The 19746-nt window shown below is 38.4% G+C and overlaps 1 non-coding gene across 1 annotated transcript; it reads right to left on the bottom strand.

Annotated features, from left to right (window-relative positions):
• Window positions 1-15957: 15957 nt before the first annotated feature.
• On the bottom strand, window positions 15958-16030 carry Trnar-acg (transfer RNA arginine (anticodon ACG)). The gene has a single exon. It is a non-coding gene; the product is annotated as a tRNA-Arg (tRNA).
• Window positions 16031-19746: the final 3716 nt, after the last annotated feature.

Below are 19746 nucleotides of genomic sequence, written 5' to 3'. Positions count from 1 at the left end.
GCGTAAAAAAACCGCGTAAATTCCAGAATCCGCGTAAAAAAACCGCGTGAATTCCGCGTAAAAAAACCATCGTTAATTTTGCATTCCGAGTCAAGGGAAACCGAAATTTTTTTTCTTATTTTTCAAACAGATTGAGCTAACACACAAAACTACGTATTTTCATAAAAATTCAAATAAGAAAATCGTTCTTCAAATTTTAAGCTCTACATTTTTGAAATAATGTCTCCTGAAACAATATGCGATGAAATATTTATTTTAGCATGCAAATATTTTGAGAAAAACGAATTTAAATTAACTAAAGTACGTATTTTCACGGAAACCTGATTTTCTCAGTCTCCCACAGTAGGATTCAAGTTGGCTCTTCAATTTTCAAGTTCTATATTTCTAGAGTAACGTCTTCTGAATCCAAAGATGCTGAAAGATTAATTCTAGCATGTACAGATTTAACGAAAAACGAGTTTGAATTCACTAAAGTACGAGTTCTTATGAAAACTTGATTTTCTCCAAATCTGTACACGCCAGAAAAAATCTTTCACAATCTTTGGATTCAGGAGACGTCACTCTAAAAATATAGAGCTTGAAAATTGAAGACCTAAGTTGAAACCTACCATGGGAGACTGGGAAAATCAGGTTTCAGGTTTCAGGCATGCTAAAATAAATTTTCCTTCGCGTATGGATTCAGGAGATTTTACCGCAAAAGTGTAGAGCTTAAAATTTGAAGATGGGTTTTGTTGTTTGATTTTTCATAAAAATACGTAATTTTGTGATTTTGTATTGAAATAATTTGGAAACTTTAAAATTCACTCTTACATAACATATTTCATCCATCTGACATGATTTAATATATGGAGCAATTGATACATATGAAAATTCTCAGTGTTTGCTCAACTGTTTGAAAAATTTGAAAAAAAAAACACAGACATATTTAGGTCTCACATAAACGGGGAGGGGTCCAGAGGGGTGGCACCTTTACCAAAACTTAGAGTAACTATTCCTCTTGAACAAAATTCCAAGTTTTCCCAAATCGGCCGTTCCAGTGCTGAGCACGAGCATTTTCAAAAAACAAGTTTCGTCCCGGGTCTTTACGGATTAAACCGTTTTTTCTGGCCACCCTATTTCGGAGAAATAATAAATGAAAATATGGGTATAATTATTTTTTTTATGGATATCAATCCCTGCAATTTTTGAGTACAATATAAGTACCTTGAGTATACCAGAAAAAAGGGGTTTGGCAAATTTATTTCATTCTCAAAAATTTGTAACTCTTTAACTTATTTAAATCGATTTTAGATGTTTTAGATCGTAATTATTTTTAGTTCAAAAAAAATCTTCGAAGTCTAAAATTATAAAACTTTTTTAATTTTTATCATGTTTTCGAAACGAATTTAGTACTCGAATATAATAAATAACATATTTTATAAATTTTCTCTTTACGCGGAATCAAATGCCTTACAAAATGAGGCCAGGGATATTTTTTATGTTCGCTCGAAAAAATAACGATAAACAAAAGAAAAGGGTGTATAAGAAGGGTTGATGCAAAGCCACGACCGCATATGCCATCATTCGATAGTGAAATGATTTGAGCCGAAAGCCGACGCGGAAAATATGCTGCTGTAGATACCGCTATCTGCTGCTGTTAAATTATGAATGGAGTGTAACAAATGGACGAGAAAACATTAACCCTTCAAATTTTGGTAACACAATGGAAAGCTGTTTGCACACTGATAATTCGACGGCCGACATATTTTGATTGTCAACATCCCCGTTTATGTGTTGCCAAAATACGCTAGAGATTTTCACTAGAGGAAGTGCCGCTGCACCTACCGCTGCTAATATCTGCTGCTGCTTAGTTAGGACCATCCTAGTGACCATTCACTAATAAACTGATTGGTTTTAGCAGATGCAGGCTCTTATGTTGCTCACAGACTGCATTCCCGGCTCACTACGTATATAATTCTGTCGACCGTGCTAGAGAAAGCAAGCATCAAGTGACCAATCAGAGGTCGAAATCTGCGTTTCAACAAGGCTTGACAATTTTCAATAGTACAATTTTCAGTTCTACAATAGTGCATAGATGACTTTCCAATCGATTGCTGTAAGAACGAAGGAAATCAATGAAAACTAACCAACTCATCAGCATTTAAAAATGGACATATTTTTCCTTTTTTCCGTTTTTAGATTTTCATTCTACACCACTATGTTGCCGAATTTCCTGTGAGGCGTAGTTCTACGTCAAAATATTATTAGCTTAGATTTGGATTGAGATATTTACGTTTTCATTAATAATAAAAATATAAAAATAAGCGCTTCGTCATATGTAACAATTTTATAGGAGGAAGTTTTTCCCTAGAATATTTATATCGGGTAGTAAGAAAATCATGGTTGAATTTATTAGACCAAAAATATCTTGTACATTTGAGCTATCCAACCACAAATTGGTTAGTACATTCCGTAAAATTATATGAAAGCAGTTAGCATTTGGAATCTGCTCCATCGTCATTTTAGTTTCCACAGAATGTATCGTAGTAAAAAGAAGTAATACCACGTAAGGAATATGTTTTTGTAAAAAAAAGTAGGAGAATGGTATCCAATACACGACCGCATTATTGACGTAGGACTATGATAGTTTTATATATTTTATTTTGAGACTATTTTTATTATTTATTTGCAAGACCCTATTTTAGAAGAAAAAGTATTCCCTTTACGTTGATGAACTCTTTCATCCTAATACAGTCATTTTTTTCAATACGCGAAAAGGCAACCTTTTATACAGATCTTAAATGAGTAAAATTTAGTAGAAAGTAAACTTTCTTCTATAGCTATTTGAAATCACTTCTATAGCTATTTGAAATCACTCACCGAATTCAAAGCAGCATTATTACAAGGTTTGGCTATTTGTATTTGCATCTACAAGTTCACGGGGAAGGTGACGATAAAGAATAACAAAATATGTAACAAAATATAACGTCACCCTCTACTCCCAACAGACAAAAAAGAAAGACAAAAAGAAGAAGCAATTCAATCTTCCAGGATTACTACACAATACCTACGTGTTAGCCTAACACGCCCCACTGTGCGTCGACAGCGGTAATGTAATTTTCACTTGGTTTGGCTGCACACAAATGACAATCGAGTTTTACTGCACTGATAGACGATGAGAGACCAGCTCGGTGTACAACTGTTGCCTATGCTACCATGTTTTCCTTCGAGACATCAGTATGAATAACATTCTAACAACAAATAATTGAATTGTTTGATGAAGCAGGTTGTCATGAGCTTCCCGAAAAAGCTTTACCTTTGAGACATCGAAATAGTCTAAGCTCATGGAATGGATACAGAGGATATCGCAGCAGGCGGATAGTGTCTACTCATGAAGTTTGTGCCAGGCGTACTCGCATTGTTCTTGGAAATCACTCAAACTTTTCATCGACTTCCACTGCTGAACAATGAAGTAATGATGATAACTGAATAGTCACAAAATTGTCCAACATTTTATCAATCCAACGACAAATTGGTTATTATAATCCTTCATGTGGTTTATAGGTATTACCGTTTGGAATATTTCATTCCGATGCTACACTTTGATTTTAGAAGGTATCGCGGTATAGTGCGGTAAGGTAGTCCTAAGTCAAAACTTTCTCGCAAAAACAGTTAGGTGCGAACTTTTGCCCCACATTATCCCCTGGTGGAAGAATGTTATACATTCATATCCACGCAATAAGCTGCTAGAATAGTTTCAATCGCGCATTTAATAAAATATCCAAAGCAGTTTATTGCTCATCTATCCCAAACAAATCGAATATTTTCCAACCGGTTGAAATAAATGTTCGTTACCTAGTTAATGAATAAATTATCAAAAGGATTCGGTCATACGAAATGACGTACACGTGGCGTTACAATACATCATAAATGATTCACTTCGGGCAAAACCATCCGCTGCTGACTGCTCCTCTCTTCCTGTGGCATTTTTACGTCCAGTAAGTACCAGAAAATCCCATTTATTCCACTTGCCTCTTTACTGACGTGTAGCGCAAGGCAACACACAACAAAGTACACAGCCAGTTCGCGATAATAGTTTCAATCGTGGAGAAATCGTGGCAATAATACACTGCCAGGCCACGGCAATTTGTGACGCACACAGCGGCATCTCGGCGGGTAAATGTGTGGCCCGATTGAAACTGTTTACCAAGCTCTATAGCATCATACCGTGTATCGGTGGCGTCGACGGGGGTTATTTCTCTACCAGTGGAAAACGGATCGACATTCAGAGCCGACAAGCAACCGTTCAGCGACACTAGCCACGCGGATCCGTCCATAAAGCGCCACAACTGATCACTGACGAGAGGAAGGAGGGGGAAGGTTGACGACGGCGACAAAAAACCGCCAGAGCCAACCAACTCAGGGTGAAGGTCGTACAAATTGGTTGCCCATAGTCAACAGCATCGAGCGCTGGCGGAATTGGGGTCAACGTCGCAATCCGCCACACCAGAAGGAAGGGGGTGTAAGCTTTTTCAAGGAACCACCGCACGCATCAACCCTGGCGTAGCATGACGACGGAAGACGCAAACCCGCGAAAGGTGAGCGCGGAACAATTTGGGGCTCTCTCGGCAGCGAAATTAGAGCACGCGTTTTCTCGCTTCCCTCCCTGGGTGGAGATCGAGAGGGGGAAATGGGAGGGCTTTCATGTTTAGTTCGCGCTGCTGAGGCCACTTTATCTGTGTTTCACTTTCCATCAATGTCGTTTGGAGTTCGATGCGATAAACGAGTTTGTAGGTACGGTTCCCGCTGATGTAATCGAGGAAGAGTGGCCCACTGAATTGCAACGCTTTGTATAATAGGATTGTGCGATAGAACAGCCACATGCGTGGGATTACTACATATTATCTTTCACTTGTTGTTTACGATATTTCTTGGCACAACATTGTCAACACGGACTTTCAATTAGCATGGCAATCATGCAGATATTTATTCAATCAATTCAACGGCTGTTGCATTAGGCTTCGGATGGACCCCAATTCAACTTACTTAACTGAAGCTTTAAGCAAAACAACTTCGCCTGGTAATGCGTCATACGGTAATTCCCGTCTAACACTGAGTGTGTCGCGTTGACGCCATGAAACCGAGCTCAAACAATAATAAGTCGGCTGCAGAATATGTAATAAGGCAATGCGCATGAAGAATGGCACTTTGCAACCGTCGTCATCATCAGCAGCAGCAACAACAAAAACATTACCAACAAAGAACCCCAGGCGTGCAAATAACATCCCTCAGTGCGCGAGAAACTCAGTACCTATACTTTAGAGAAGTATACTGAGTGTGCAAATAAATAATGTCTCTTGAGTTCCGCCATAACTCATCGCGGGCAGGTTGTACACACGATTATCATCGCACCGATACGATCGGATGCAGTCGGTCCGCGCGTCGTGAGCAGCAGCTAGAAGACGCGGTAGTGGCGGTGGTGACCTGGCTGAGCGGCGTGCCGGTGGCCGATATCAAGGTAGCTTCCGGGGCAAAGGCTGCGGCGCATCTTTTTTTCACGAAATGTTCTTTGTTTGAACGCGCCGGTGACCCGACCGGGCAGGCATAATGGAGAATGATGATGGTTGATGGTTATTGTTGTGATCGGGCCTTTGCACTGGCCGCGCGACTGCACGACGGGGGAAGGGTAATGTCACGGTCGGTCTCCCGTGTGTGGTATCGTATGGTACAACACGCGGCACTTGTAGCAAATTGTACGTTCGATTAATTGGAATTTTAGATTTGAATTATTTTTACTTACTTTCGTAAACTTAATGAGTCTATCATTATCTCGAAAGGCACGTAAAGCCTGTAATCTGCAATTGTTTTATTGGCTATTTTCAATATTTTCTTAATACTGGAGGGCTCTTGTCTTGAAATAAAATGAATGTCTTACTCTGCCTTAGGAAATAAAGCAAGTTTGAGTCACGCTTCATGCTCAAAAATCCTTGCAAATGAATTTATATGATGATCGGAAATGAACATTTTAACTTTGCAATAGGAAAAATTCATCCTTTCCACGCCACGTCCGAAGCGGCATGTTTTGCAACAATTTACCTCGGGTTCCTCATCAACAAAAGTTAGTTTAGAGTCTAAGCTTGAGCAGCTTGTTTGAAAAAAAAATTATCGGGGAAAAATAAAATGAAGTGAGTATGATTTTTTTAATTTTTTCATAATTTTTGCACATTTATGGAGACGCTAGGTACATTGCTACATATGGTGTGGTAATGATAAAAACAGTGTTATTATACATTTATACAATATGATTCTTAACTATAGAAAATAGTTGAACAGGTTGTTTATAAGACACGACCGCAACTAAGACGCTCAAGAATAAATTTTTTTGACGACCGGCAGAGTAACGTAGAATGACTACAGTCTGTCTCGTGTCAATGTATTTCTTGTAATGTATTTGGGAATCCGATCAATATGTCTTTTCAAGAGTCCTAAATAGACCCAAACAAGGCAAATGAGAAACTATGAATTATGAGTTGTACAAGTTTTGAATGACAACGATGATAAGCCAATTTATGACAGTTTGTTCGTTATTCACTCCATCTTCTCCAATGATCGCTTTGAGTAATGGGCCGGCATCAGGTCCGGCCCAAACACCGCGTCTTAGGCGTTATGGTATTTCATGATGAACGAGGCAACCCCCGCCAGGCTCTTCGTACTATAAATTTTCCCGTTTACGGCCAATCCATCCGCTGATTGTCAGCCAACGCAGCACCTTCTTGGGGAACTTGGTGTGTGAAATAAACTTCACCTCGGTGCTCACTTTTTTCGTAGGGGGAATAAAATACGGAGTGCCCTGCCAGTCGTTGCCATCCAGGGGTAAGATGGGTCTCGTCGTCCATCACCATCGCAACGTCGCGACTTGTCGGGAAAATCGACTTGATCATCTTATTCATTGCCTGCAGCTCCTGGTCGCCAGGTAATTTTTCACTGTTTGGCCTTGGCCACTGTTTGGTTTTCCCTAGTCTTCCTCTTAGCATCTTTGGAGCTTCTTGTCATTTAGGATCGTCGGTCGTCCAGAACCGGGCTTTCTTTCGATGCTCTGATTGTGGTCCAATATTGCCAAGTTGTTCTAGATGCTGAAACAGAGTTTAGAGTTCGACTGATAGAGCTGTCAATTTTTTTCTGCTGACTCAGTGCGTGTAAGGTAAGCTCATGAAAAGTCGGCAATTTTTGTCCATCTCTTACCGCAAACATTACTATGATTGTGTGTGTATATGTTAGATGTTTAAATTTCTCTGAGTTCCTCTTTTAGCCGTCCACTCGCCTCTAAGCGCTCCTTTGTTAGCCTCATTGAGGAAAATGTAACTTTTTACCAGAGATGTTTTTCTCAAGTCTAGTTTTAGCGTTGTTACGAAAACAAACCGGTTCAAGAACAAGCGAAACTAAAAAACAGTTATTATTTTAGGTTTTCAACTGTTGCCTCTGTTACAAGTTTCGTAAAATTTGGATAAAATATGTAGTTGTAACCAAAAGCTACATATCTGTCCTACAAAATATTCAAATAAAATTTTTTGCCTCTTTATTTACCAGTAGAAAGCAGCTGACCATTTTCACCCTGTTTCAAGTTGTGTTTGCTTTTCTAATAAACAACAGACAAATTGTTCACTTGATCAATGAGATTATTTGCACTTAAAATAACATAAGCTGTTTGAGCAAACAAAAGGTTTATCAACAAAAAAATTTTGAAAGCAAGGCGAATACGAGTTAGCGTAGTCCATACCAAACTTGGACCTTGAATTGCTGCTTAAGTCATATTAGTTCTTGTCGTTATTGCAAGGAACGGAGGGTTCAGCTGAGTCATTTTGACCATGAGAGAGCAATTGTGTTTCTTGATGACAATATGTCTTTTTTCTTTCCTCTCAGATGTGGTTGTGGTTACTTAACCTCACTTTAGTTTCCGATAATCACACAAGTTGTTCAAAACGCAAAATTGGAGTATCCGTATTGTAACTTGACTTGGGTTCGCTTATGGCGAACAAGTTGTTTAAAACAACAAACGCACTTAAGCAGATAATACAGCAGCTCGAAAATTCACCACAAATCGATTTGAATCCTCTCCTCGTGCTCAGATCAATCATATAAAAAGTAATAAACCTCTGAGTTGTTTAAAGGTAACAGACACTGATATTGCAATAATATCACGCGATAGTGGTGCTGCCGTGTGCGTGCAGTGGACTGCGCATTCCACCACTCGGTTTGTTACAACCTAACCCGCGTTTATAATAAACTGTATTTGCATTTTGTTACACTCTCATGGTCGACTTTTACGGAAACAAAGCTCACCTGCTGCTCTAGCGCTAGCTCTAGCATGCACCGAACCACCACCCGGTCGAGCAGAACAGCGGCAACAACAACTTTGCTGGATTCGACAATGAGTTGTGCAAGGTTTGTTCCGTTATTAATTCCTGTGATTGAGCCAACCGAGTAGCGAGCAACGCTACTGAATGCAGAAGCAAAAGCAGATTGTGTCTGGCTTGCCTACGCAGAGAACGTGTGCGCCCTGACTATGATATGAACTTTGTTTGGATTTGTCTTGGAAATTCTAAACATAGGCAGGCGCCACTGCAGGCACCGCGTACCCTACGGAGGGTACCTGTGTATGTGTGCCGTGCTTGGGGTGTTGCAGGTGGATTTGTCACGTGCGGAAGAATCGTTCACGTTTTCGCCGGTAGCCAGCCGAATCCGTCTGCTGAGCCCCGCACGAGAATATTGCGCGTGCATTCGTAGAACGTGCTTATTTCTGTGTGTGCCGAACAATCTGACGGCCGTTGATTAGATTCGCGAGTTGCACCGCCAGCCACTCTGTCAGTGTGCAAGTTTGTAACATTAACAACAGGGGGGAAGGGTGAACAATATTTTACCGAACTATATTTGTTAACCACACTGCTATTTCTCCAATGCTTCACCACAGCAATAAAACGTTTATTATCTATTTGCAACCGGCATTTGTTTAGAGTTAGTTTAACACGCGGAATTTTCGGGACATTATATGTGTAGTTTGGAAAATGAATGGCGCTAATGGGAGCACAATATTTCGAGGAAATGTAAATTATTGATTGAAATTATAGAACCGAAGTGAATACGGAGTGGATTGAATGAGCCAAAGCCAGTCAAATTATTCTACTTATTAAAACCTGAAATGATGAATTCATAGAAGCTTAACTTTCAATACTGCCATTAACTGACGAATAACGTGGCTCACAAAAAGTCTGTGTATGTATAAAGCGTGCCGCGTCGAATCTCGATCTCGAATAATACTGGTAAGTGTTTCCAGTTAGGATGACATCACAATATGCAAAATTTTAAACGAGCTTTTTCCAATTGAATGGAACTTTTTGCATGTTTTTCGAACAGTAGTATTAAAAAAATCAAAACCAAAATACAAAGTTTTACAATTTTTAAGCTATACTCTCATCACAAAGTTTAATAGCTAACTAAATTAACTTGGCTGGCTTGCACTCTCAGTAAGATTCAAGTGTTTTTGAAGGGGGTGCTCGTACGTTTAGTATTCATAATCTAAAACCGCGTTTAGTATTCATAATAAAAACCGCGTAAATTCCGGTATCCGCGCAAAAAAACCGGCGTAAATTCTGCAATCCGAGTGAAGAGAAACCAAAATCCGCATAAAAAATACCGCGTAAATTCCGGAATCTGCGTAAAAAACGCATAAATTCCGGAATCCGCGCAAAAAAGCCGCGTGAAAAGCGACCTTAGCGTATAAAGCATCAGTTTCGACGGTGAATAGTGGAATTTTTGTTCTCAGAAGATCGCAAGTTGATCTGATTTACTGAAGTTTACCTATGTACCACTTGAGATTCGGTCAAATCTTAGGTCTAGACATTTACTAACGTTTCAACTTTCTCAATCGTTTCTAGGTAGACTTTGAATGCAGCGTTTTTGGTTAGTCTGGAGCGGGCGGAATCGAATATCATATACAGTCAGGTTATTTTGTACACGGGGGATACGTTCCAAATTTGTATGCAGCCGTGTAAAAAAGACTAAATTGAGTTGAAAAAATAACGTAGAAAACCGTCCCAAGACGTTAGAACATTGACTGAATATTATATGGTCATTCTAAAGGCCAAAATACAATGTTTTTAATTTTCAGTATTTACACCAAAAATTGTTAATTGTTTTAAAAACTGTTATATGATTACTTGTATCGATTTATTGTACAGTTTTTAAGTTATTGAAAAAAGAAACTCGCGCAAAGAAACCAAACTGTACTTTTTTCATCCAGACTGTACTTTGTTTAAGATATATTGAGGGGCAGTAGGTTCTCTGTGAAGTACATCTGCAATTTTTTTACGTTATCCCTCTTTTGTAGAATAATTTGATCGATTTGATCGTATCTTCAGCAGAAAGACGTGGTATTTCACGCAGTCCAGATTTCAGCAGGTCATTGACATAGATCAAAAAATGAAGAGGTCCCTAATTGCTGCCTTGAGGTATTTCACAGGTATTTGCGCGAAGTTTGTCGTGAGTCCAACGCACTGTGAATATTGTCAAATAATTCACTGGCTGCAGTTGATGTGCTAGACAGAGCGGAAACCATACTGATTACCGTATAAAGCTCTCAGACTTTTGAAGAACTCGTTTATTCTGGTTACTATTCGTTTGACTCGAACAGATAAAATGGAATGACAACTAAAAATTTTAATTTGTTTCACACGACGATAATGAAGATTATTAACAAAAAAATCCAAATTTTTAGTTGACACCCATTAATTACTGACCTACGTTGTATCACCACCCTCGTGCAAGGGAATTAGTTTCGTAATCTTGAGATAATCAGGGAAATTTCCTGTAGTGACCGAATCTTTTAAGACACCTCACAATAAAACAAAGAATACATTGTGAAGTAGCTTGAGAAAGGACGCTTAAATTTTGTTTAAACCGCAGCTTTTCTTGATGCCAAGATCTTTATTTGGGACAGCAATTTCTGGTCAGTAGCTCGTCGCATAAAAATCGTGTTATTTAGTAGTGACAGGGTGGCAAATTCGTGGATATCTCGAAAACGGTTAATTGTCCAGGCTAACTTGAGTCCAACTATACAGAAATATGCAAGAAAAGCATTTGTAACTGTTTTAGATCAACAGATTCCTCATCCTCCATAACCTAGTTGATCAGCAGTGGAAAAAAGTTTGAAAAAGTAGTTCTTCTTCGCAAGGTTAGTGGCTTGCTCCACTTTGTTGGAAACATACAACCAAAATTCTTGTTGTGAATGGGTTGGATGTTTCATTTAGTTCTGTGATTCATTTTTTGACCCCAGAGGCCGTTTTGAATCTTTCCAGTGTTATCACATTATTAACAGAAAGCTACTCCATTAGTGTCAGATAGATGTTATTGTAATACAACCTCCAGGTTTTCAACCCTCCTGTTATTTTTTTATAATAGTACGGAACGAGAAAATATTAAATCTTCAATCATTTATTTGTTCTCCTTAAAAGGACAATTGTGCAATTTAATACAGTCATACCTCGATGTAAGGCAACCTCGATATAAGGCTACCTCGATATAACGTAACTTTTACCTCGATATAACGTAACTTTGAAAATGTAATGAAATTGAAAATAAATGATACAGCAACTGTTTTCGGGGTATAAATTGCTTCAAAAAAGTGTTTGTAGTAAGTTTCAAAATTAATGAAACTAATGCGAAAATTGTCCTAAATCGGCAAAAAAAAGGTTTAAAAATACTAATAGGTGATGGAAAATAGGTTTCCACGCATCCTTCAGTAACGATTCACAGTCTTGCATCAATTAGAAAAAAATTCAATTGCTTGTTGAAATTTTCTCTAAATGGGCATAAGAAAGGTTAAAAAATACTGATAGGTGATGGGAAAAAGGTTTTCGCGCATATTTGAGTAATCGTCAACAGTCTTGCATCAAATAATAATTTTTTTTTGCTTGTTGAAAATTGTCCCAAATGGGCATGAAAATGGTTTAAAATTACTGATAGGTGATGGGAAATAGGTTTTCACGCATCTTTGAGTAACCTGTGTATCAATTGAAAAAACATTTTTTTTGGTTCTGAAAATATTTCTAAATGGGCATTAGAAAGGTTTAAAAATACTGATTGGTGATAGAAAATAGGTTTTCGCGCATATTTGAGCAACCATTAACATTCTTGCATAAATTTAAAAAAAAAAATTTGCTTCGATATAACGTAACTCGATATAACGTAACGAAAATAAAAATAAAGTTGCCTTATATCGAGGTATTACTGTAATGTTAAATTTAATATCGGATATGATACTGATGATCGCATCTCTGTGATATTCCCGACAGTGGGAATAAGGCATTCTACTAATAACACCGTGTAAAGATGTTCTCACGCTGAAAATTTATCGGCCGACAGGATTTGATGGCCAGCATCCCAAAAATGTTCGTGGTTTGCCAAAATAAGGCAGCACTTTTGCTGGCCAATGTACCTAGCGCTGATGCTGCCGCTACCACACAAAGCTAACTTTTTACTAGAGAAAGTAGTAGAGCCGCTGCACCTACCGCTGACGCTGCTAGCACAACCGCTGTTGAAACCCCCTCTGCCGCTGCTACTATTCGCTGCCGCTGCTGCTATCCGCTGCTAACCACTGTTGCCAACTGTACAGATTTATCTGGAAACGTAAAGTTTATCTCGGTTTTCTCGGTACAAAATCTAAAGATTACAGATTTTTGTGAAAAAATACAAATAAGTAAAGTTTTTTTAATCGGTTACAAAAGATTAGACAAAACATTGTAACAAACTCCAAAACGATGCAATAAATGCGGTCTTGCAACACATACACTTAGAATATACTACCGAGTCTCGGTAATTTATTGCCGTGGACGGTACCACTGAGTGCTCGGTTAAAAAAATGCCAGCTGTCGCCAAAATTTTATTAAGAGTCGGGGAAGCTCACGACAAATATTAATAGAGTCAATGCCGTCCCGTCACAGCTTTCTTTAAACAGTGAATAAAAATTACTGAAGTTGTTTTTTTTTCAATTGCAAAATAAAAACCATGGTCAAATGGTACAGATTTATTCCTGAAATAGTACAGATAAAAAACATTTTTGCAGTTTCCAGTACAGATGAAAATGTGGCACTGCTACTAACCACTGCCGCTACTGCTGTTTTTTTACTTATGACCATCCTAGTGGCCATTCACTAGTAAAATGATTGGCTTGAGCAGAAACAGTCTCTTATATAATAAGGAAATGCGAGAATTGACTAGATCCAATCAAAATCTGCGTTTCAACAAGGTTTAATAATTTTCAATAGCACAGTGTTGCGTAATTAAGGCTTGACAATGTTTATGACTTGTTTATACGTTTTAGTATCATATGGAAGCAGATGACAGAAAATGTCGCGCTCAGTTACGCAACAGTTTGTTACGCTGCTGTTGGGTGTTGCTTACTATATACAGCTCTCCACGAACGGTAATAGCGAATGTATTCGACATTTAATTTACATACTACGAGTTCAATGAATTTTTCCATTGAACTATTATTATTATATATCAAATTCTTCCAACTAGTACCAATGGAAATATCCAAATCCAAAGAGTGCATGCATAGATGATTTTCCAATCGATTGCTGCTAGAACGAAGGATATCCATTTAGTACTAGCCGACCTGTTGGCGTTTGAAATTGGATGTAGTTTGCATTTAGATTTACATTTTACACCTCTATGCAGCCGAACTTCCTGAGAGGCGTAGTTCTACGTCAAAAAAGTCGTTCGGTAATTTTTTACAACAATTCGATCGGTAAAGTGTAATAATATCGGTAATCCTGTAAAAAGCATCAAATCAACGACTATTTTGTAATATCTGTAAGTTTTACCATAATTTCGTTAGTTTTTCGCCAGAATATTTGCTTGATTTAACATTCACCGAAATCTGTATAACTTTTTGCCATTTTTCGCGAATATTTTCTACTGCTGCTGCTGATTTGTTTTAATTGTTACTGTGTGTAAACATAAGAAAGCTTAAAGCATATTAAAGCTTATAATATGTAAAATGTGATGATTCTGAACAACTGAAACAGGATATACGAGTAATTGACATTTTTCGTAAGTAATCTAATAAATCTCGTTCGATTTTGGGTGGTATCGGCAGGTTCTTTCATAACCTGGTTTTTCTACCACCGGTATTTTCTACAAGTGCGTTCGGTAATTTTTCCTTGTTCCTAAACATTTTAACAGTTTCTTTCGATGAATTTGACAGGCTGTAAAACATTACCAAAAAGCTGTGAAAACCGACTTGTCGGTCGGTGGTTTCACAAGCTGTTCGGCAATTTTCGAAAACACCGAAGATTCACCAGAGCGTTCGGCTGTTGAAATTGCGGTAAAATTTTACCTGGTTCGGTGTATTTTTAGGTGCGTTTTACTATTTCAATTTGAATTTAAAATTCTACGCTCACTTAACATTTTTAGTTTTCTTTCCGATATTATAAAAGTTCTTCTGCGGTTTTTGAGTTTAGAATCAATCCTTTGAGAAAAAGGGGTTTCTTCGGTTTCAATGTTTTTTTTATTTTTTTTTCTTCATACTCTGAATGAATTAAAATGCCTACGGAATGAGGTTTTGCTATTAGAAAATCTTTCTGCTACATTTTTAGATGTATTTATAGCGTATACCGAATCAATTACTAAAAGTTAACCTACGAATATACTGCTTAGCGTTAGAATGAGAACGAGATAAAAATTGAATTGCAATTGCAAAGTGCAATATTATGTTTCTCAACGAGCTTAAGTAAATCCTTAAGGTAAATTTCTTTTTGACAGCAAAAATTTCTTGACTTTACAGGTTTTCCAGATATAATAAAATTTCTACGAATTCTGTGGAAAAAAGTTACTATATCTAGAAAATATTGTTTTTACAAATACTTTGGATCAACAAATAATTAGTGCAATTCCATCCATCCATACCAAAAAGGTTTACTTTACTCACTAAACCTTCATTGTGAAATTTTCTGTTGTTTTTTCTCAAACTGTATATTTTACGAATCAATCTGAGAGTATTGAAAACTTACATGCAAACTAAGATTTTATGTCGTACAGTTCAAAAGTTACAAATTTTAAAAATAGATGACGTCCGAGACCAGACACCAAAAGTGAATCAAACACTCTATTAGGTTACGCAAACGGGACACAATAAAGAGTCAGCTTCATTAGGCGTAATAGTTTTTAAATTCGGCAAGTATGTGGGTTAACCCACACTGTGTTACGATTTGCTGCACCCCATCTGCCTTACGCGAACCCGCCTGTGACGGTAGTTTACCGCTTGTCCACAAAGTCAGGAAGTCGCTTTCCAGTCAATCAACGGTGTCTCTTTGGACACTCTCGGACCCGGACCGACCGCCGCCGTTGATGACGAATGAGTGAAGCAGTAGCAGCAACAGGGTTACCGGAATACTGCGTTCGTACATGGTCTGCTGTCACACCATGCAGCCAAGCTTAGCTCAGGGTCAGGCCTTAGCTGCGTGAGTGGATTGTTGTGTCGTGATTTTTTTTTTTCAAGAACAGACATTAGCTAACTGCGTGTCTGCGATGTATTCTTCAATAGAGGCTCAAAAGAAAATGGCGCAATCAGTGTTGGCTTATCTGATTCAGCTCCTGCTATTCTAGGATTAGGATGGAGTTTACAATACACCTGTTTTCAAATATAGTCTTAGGCTACTAGGTAAACATCGCCACCTCAAGCAGGTACAATATTGTTAATGAATACTTCAAACGATTAATTCCTTGCGTTTCCAATATTTTATTTAAACTATCTCGATTTCACTAAATGTTTATCATGAGTCGCCAATGTACTTTATAACGAGTGACGTCATGTTGGCATCAACGATACGTACTTAACGATTAGCTTTCGTCGTAGGGAATCATGAAATTCTAATCATTCATCCAGTTACACCAAACAATAAAAAATTGTATCTCATCACGCGATCCTGCCAGGAGTCGAACCTGGAATCTTCTGATCCGTAGTCAGACGCGTTATCCATTGCGCCACAGGACCTTGTTAAGAGTTGATATTCTCAAAAGCATCCTGAATCCATCCTGGCAGTATAATGTTCAGCATTTTATGTTGGCTGAATCTTCCTTCTTGACATTCACCTAATCGTCTAATCGGTATAGCCGCATACAGAATAAATTAATCAAATTTGTCGATGTATTTTCCTGCGCTTGTGAGCAGTGCTGATAAAAGTCATTTTCCCCAGCATAATTTTTCGAAAATTACAGCCAATCATTTTCAATTTTCACTTCCAATGATCGTAGCACTCCTTCAGATACACTAGATTTTCGTCCTAGTAGCGTGCTGTTATACTCAGATGAAATAGATCGCGCGCATCGTTCACGGTTACGGAATAAAATTTGACGACAAATCCAACCAAATGATCTTCACTTCAAAGCGGAAAAGAAAAACAAACAGTCCACTCAACCAAAATTAACCTCACCGAAACACTTTTTCACTGACACTGACCGATGCCTTGACAATCTTTGTTAACTGATAAACTGATTTTGTTGTCTCGCTTTCATCGCATGAAATATAATGAGGTGTTTTGACAGTTCACTTCCATGCAAAAAGCGGGAAAGGAGAACTTTGGAAGGATTGTAAAAAATAACGTTTATGGATGTTTTTTTTTTCACTTTCACTCAAGAGTGTCAACAAATATCAACCCTGCTTGTGAGTACACGCTAGGGGAAAATGAGCACCAATTTTAATTCGTTTCGTTACCCTCATGCAAATGACAGCAAAAAACAATAGGGGTCTTCACATCGAGCTCGTATACGAAAACCCAGCCGTAAACTGTGTATCTTCCATTACTCGTCAATAGAGGTGAGTATTTTTACGGCTGGGTATTCGTATACGAGCTCGACGTGAAGACCCCTAATAATCTTCATTTTCTGACTATACATACACATACCCGTTTACTGTATCATTTACCATCGGCTGCTCTGTTGCTTTCGAAGTCAGTCAGGCAGCATATTTTTTTCCTTCTTCATCGAATCAGATCGTTCAGCTTTCGGTCGGTTCGAACCTAACCAGGCCAGCCTGCCAGGAACAACGGCGTAAAGTAAAGAACAGGCAGACCGACCGCCAAAGTCAAGCTAGAGCAGAGCAGCAGCAGGCAAACCTGAGGTGACCGTCGTTGACTGGCTCTCATTCGGTTGGTCGGCGGTTGCAGTCGCTCGCGACCACGGACGGTGCCACTCTCTTGCTCGCGGCACCACAGAGACTCAAACGACGAGCGAAGCGATGACTGCCGGTCTGCCTGCCTGCTTGCTCGCCCGCCTGCCCTAGCACTACACAAGCAAGTGTGTGAAATTATTTTTGAAATGTTGCTAAACTCATTTCGTTTTATGGTCGGTTTCACATTGTGTACATTTACGCCGTTTATCTGTGCTGCTTCTGTCGTTCAGCCCGTCAGCAAGCAAGCAAAGCGAACCAACAAGTAAAAGGGTGTCTTGTTACAAGCCCCTCTGTATCGTTTACATACAAAAATTTAAAACAAATTAGGCATAAATGAGTGTGTCAAGTTAAAGAGTTGCTTGGCTGGCATCGGTGCCTAAGCCAGGGGTTAGACGGTCTTGAGTGCAAATTTTCTGGCTTCTAGTTTGTCCGTGGTATCTTAAATCAGCGAATCTCGATTCTAAAACCACGATCGATCGGAATCTGAACGTTTTATTCCCTCGTGAGATTCGGCCGCGTCATACAGCCCTAAGTCAGTAACAATAGATGAATTCTTGATTGGATTGAATCGAACGGTTTCACACTGAGTGAATAGGAGGGGGATAGAGGGCATAATGAGTATCTATAGTTTTGAAGTTATGAAAAATTGAAATGTGTATAATGGGTAATTTAAATAAACCGATTTTTATCTGGTGAGAAGTATTATTAGTATAGGAATCCATGCCGATCTCCTCTTGTTGGTTAGGGATAAAATAATCTATTCCATCTAAATCCTGTCGGCTGATACCTATATGAGCCTACTGATTTCTTACAGTTATGCAACGAAACTAGTTAATAATGTTGGATGTATACCCATCAGTATTTTTAAAATCAGTTCAACCGTTTCTTAAAGCGAACAAAACATGAAGAATTTATGCAAAATCTATTGGCTTTTGGATTATTTTGGTGCAGAGATCAAAAATTTGTACTAATCTATTCTTATAAATAAGTATGTGTGTATGAGAAAGGCCAGATTACACCACTAGGTAGATTAATTCGAGTTTATTGATATCTGTCACCACTACAAATAAAAACCTAAATTAATCCACCTAGCAGTCAGACCCAGCCTTTCTCATTCAAACTTATTATTTGGAAAAATAGATTTACATGAACGCTTCAATCCAATAAATGTATATTCACTATAGGGGTTCTAAAAATTTATGTTGTAATCTATACATATAAAAATTCAGTCCGGTCTGTCTGTCTGTCTGTCTGATCCATATAGGCTCGAAAACTACCGAACCGATCGGCGTGAAACTTTGTATGTAGGGGTTTTTGGTGCCGATAAAGGTTCCTATGATAGTTTGAGACCCCTCCTTCTTCTGGAAGGGAGGGGTCCCATACAAATGAAACACAAATTTTTGCCCATCTCGAAAACTAATCAACTAAAAGGAACCAATTTTGGCAGGTAAATGTTTTTAGTGATAAAAAATATGTTCATAATGTTTTGACACCCCTCCTTCTTTTGGAAGGGAAGGATGCCATACAAATGAAACACAGATTTCTGCACATCCTGAGAACTAACCAACTGAATGGAACCAAATTTGGCAGGTGAATATTTTTAGAGGTAACAAATATGTGCATAATGCTTTGACACCCCTCCCTTTTCTATGAGGGAGAGGTACCATACAAATAAAACACAATTTTCGCACAGCTCAAGAAACAATCAAGGAAATACAACCAAATTTGGTATGAGAATGTTTCGAGAGGTAACAAATATGTTCCTCTTCTGGAAGCACATATTTCTGCACAAATTTCTGCACATCTCGCGAACTAATCAACTAAATGGAACCATATTTGGTGATTGAAAGTTTTCAGTGGCAACAAATATGTTCCATAATTGACCTAAGGTAACATTTTGGATTGTAAGATGGCAACATACGGTGTCTGGAAAACAGCCGAAAATGGCCGATTTCTACCCAATATAATAATATCCGGATCTAGAATAATACACAGGAGCTCAAATCGACCACAGATACCATTTTGAATTCTAAGATGGCGACTTCCGGTTTCTGAAAAACAGCTACCAAATACCACCCAATATGAGTATCTCCGGAGCCAGAAAGTTGCAAGATGCTAAAAATTGACTTCAGATGCCATTTTGAATTCTAAGATGGCAACTTCTGGTTTCTGGAAAACAGCCAAAAATGGCCGATTTCCGCCAAACATGAGTATCTCCGGAACTAGAATGATACACAGCAGCTGAATTCGATCACAGACCCCATTTTGGATTCTAGGTTGGCGACTTCCGGTTCCTGGGAAACAGCCGAAAATGATCGAATAACACTCAATATGGGTGTTTTTTTTCAATCAGAATGACGCTCAGATGCCAGAAATTATCTTAAATACCATTGTGAAATCCAAGACGGTGACTTCCGGTTTGTGAAAAACATCTTAAAATAACCAATCGGGCACCATTTGTCGAAAATGACCAAATAATACTCAATATGGATATCGAGATGTTGCATAGAAACCAAACATTGACACTAAACACCATTTTG

Source organism: Wyeomyia smithii, chromosome 3, assembly GCF_029784165.1.
Source record: "Wyeomyia smithii strain HCP4-BCI-WySm-NY-G18 chromosome 3, ASM2978416v1, whole genome shotgun sequence".
NCBI classification, from domain to species: Eukaryota; Metazoa; Arthropoda; class Insecta; order Diptera; family Culicidae; genus Wyeomyia; species Wyeomyia smithii.
The sequence above is the reverse complement of the archived record's forward strand: the minus strand, read 5'-3'. Positions and strand labels throughout refer to the sequence as shown.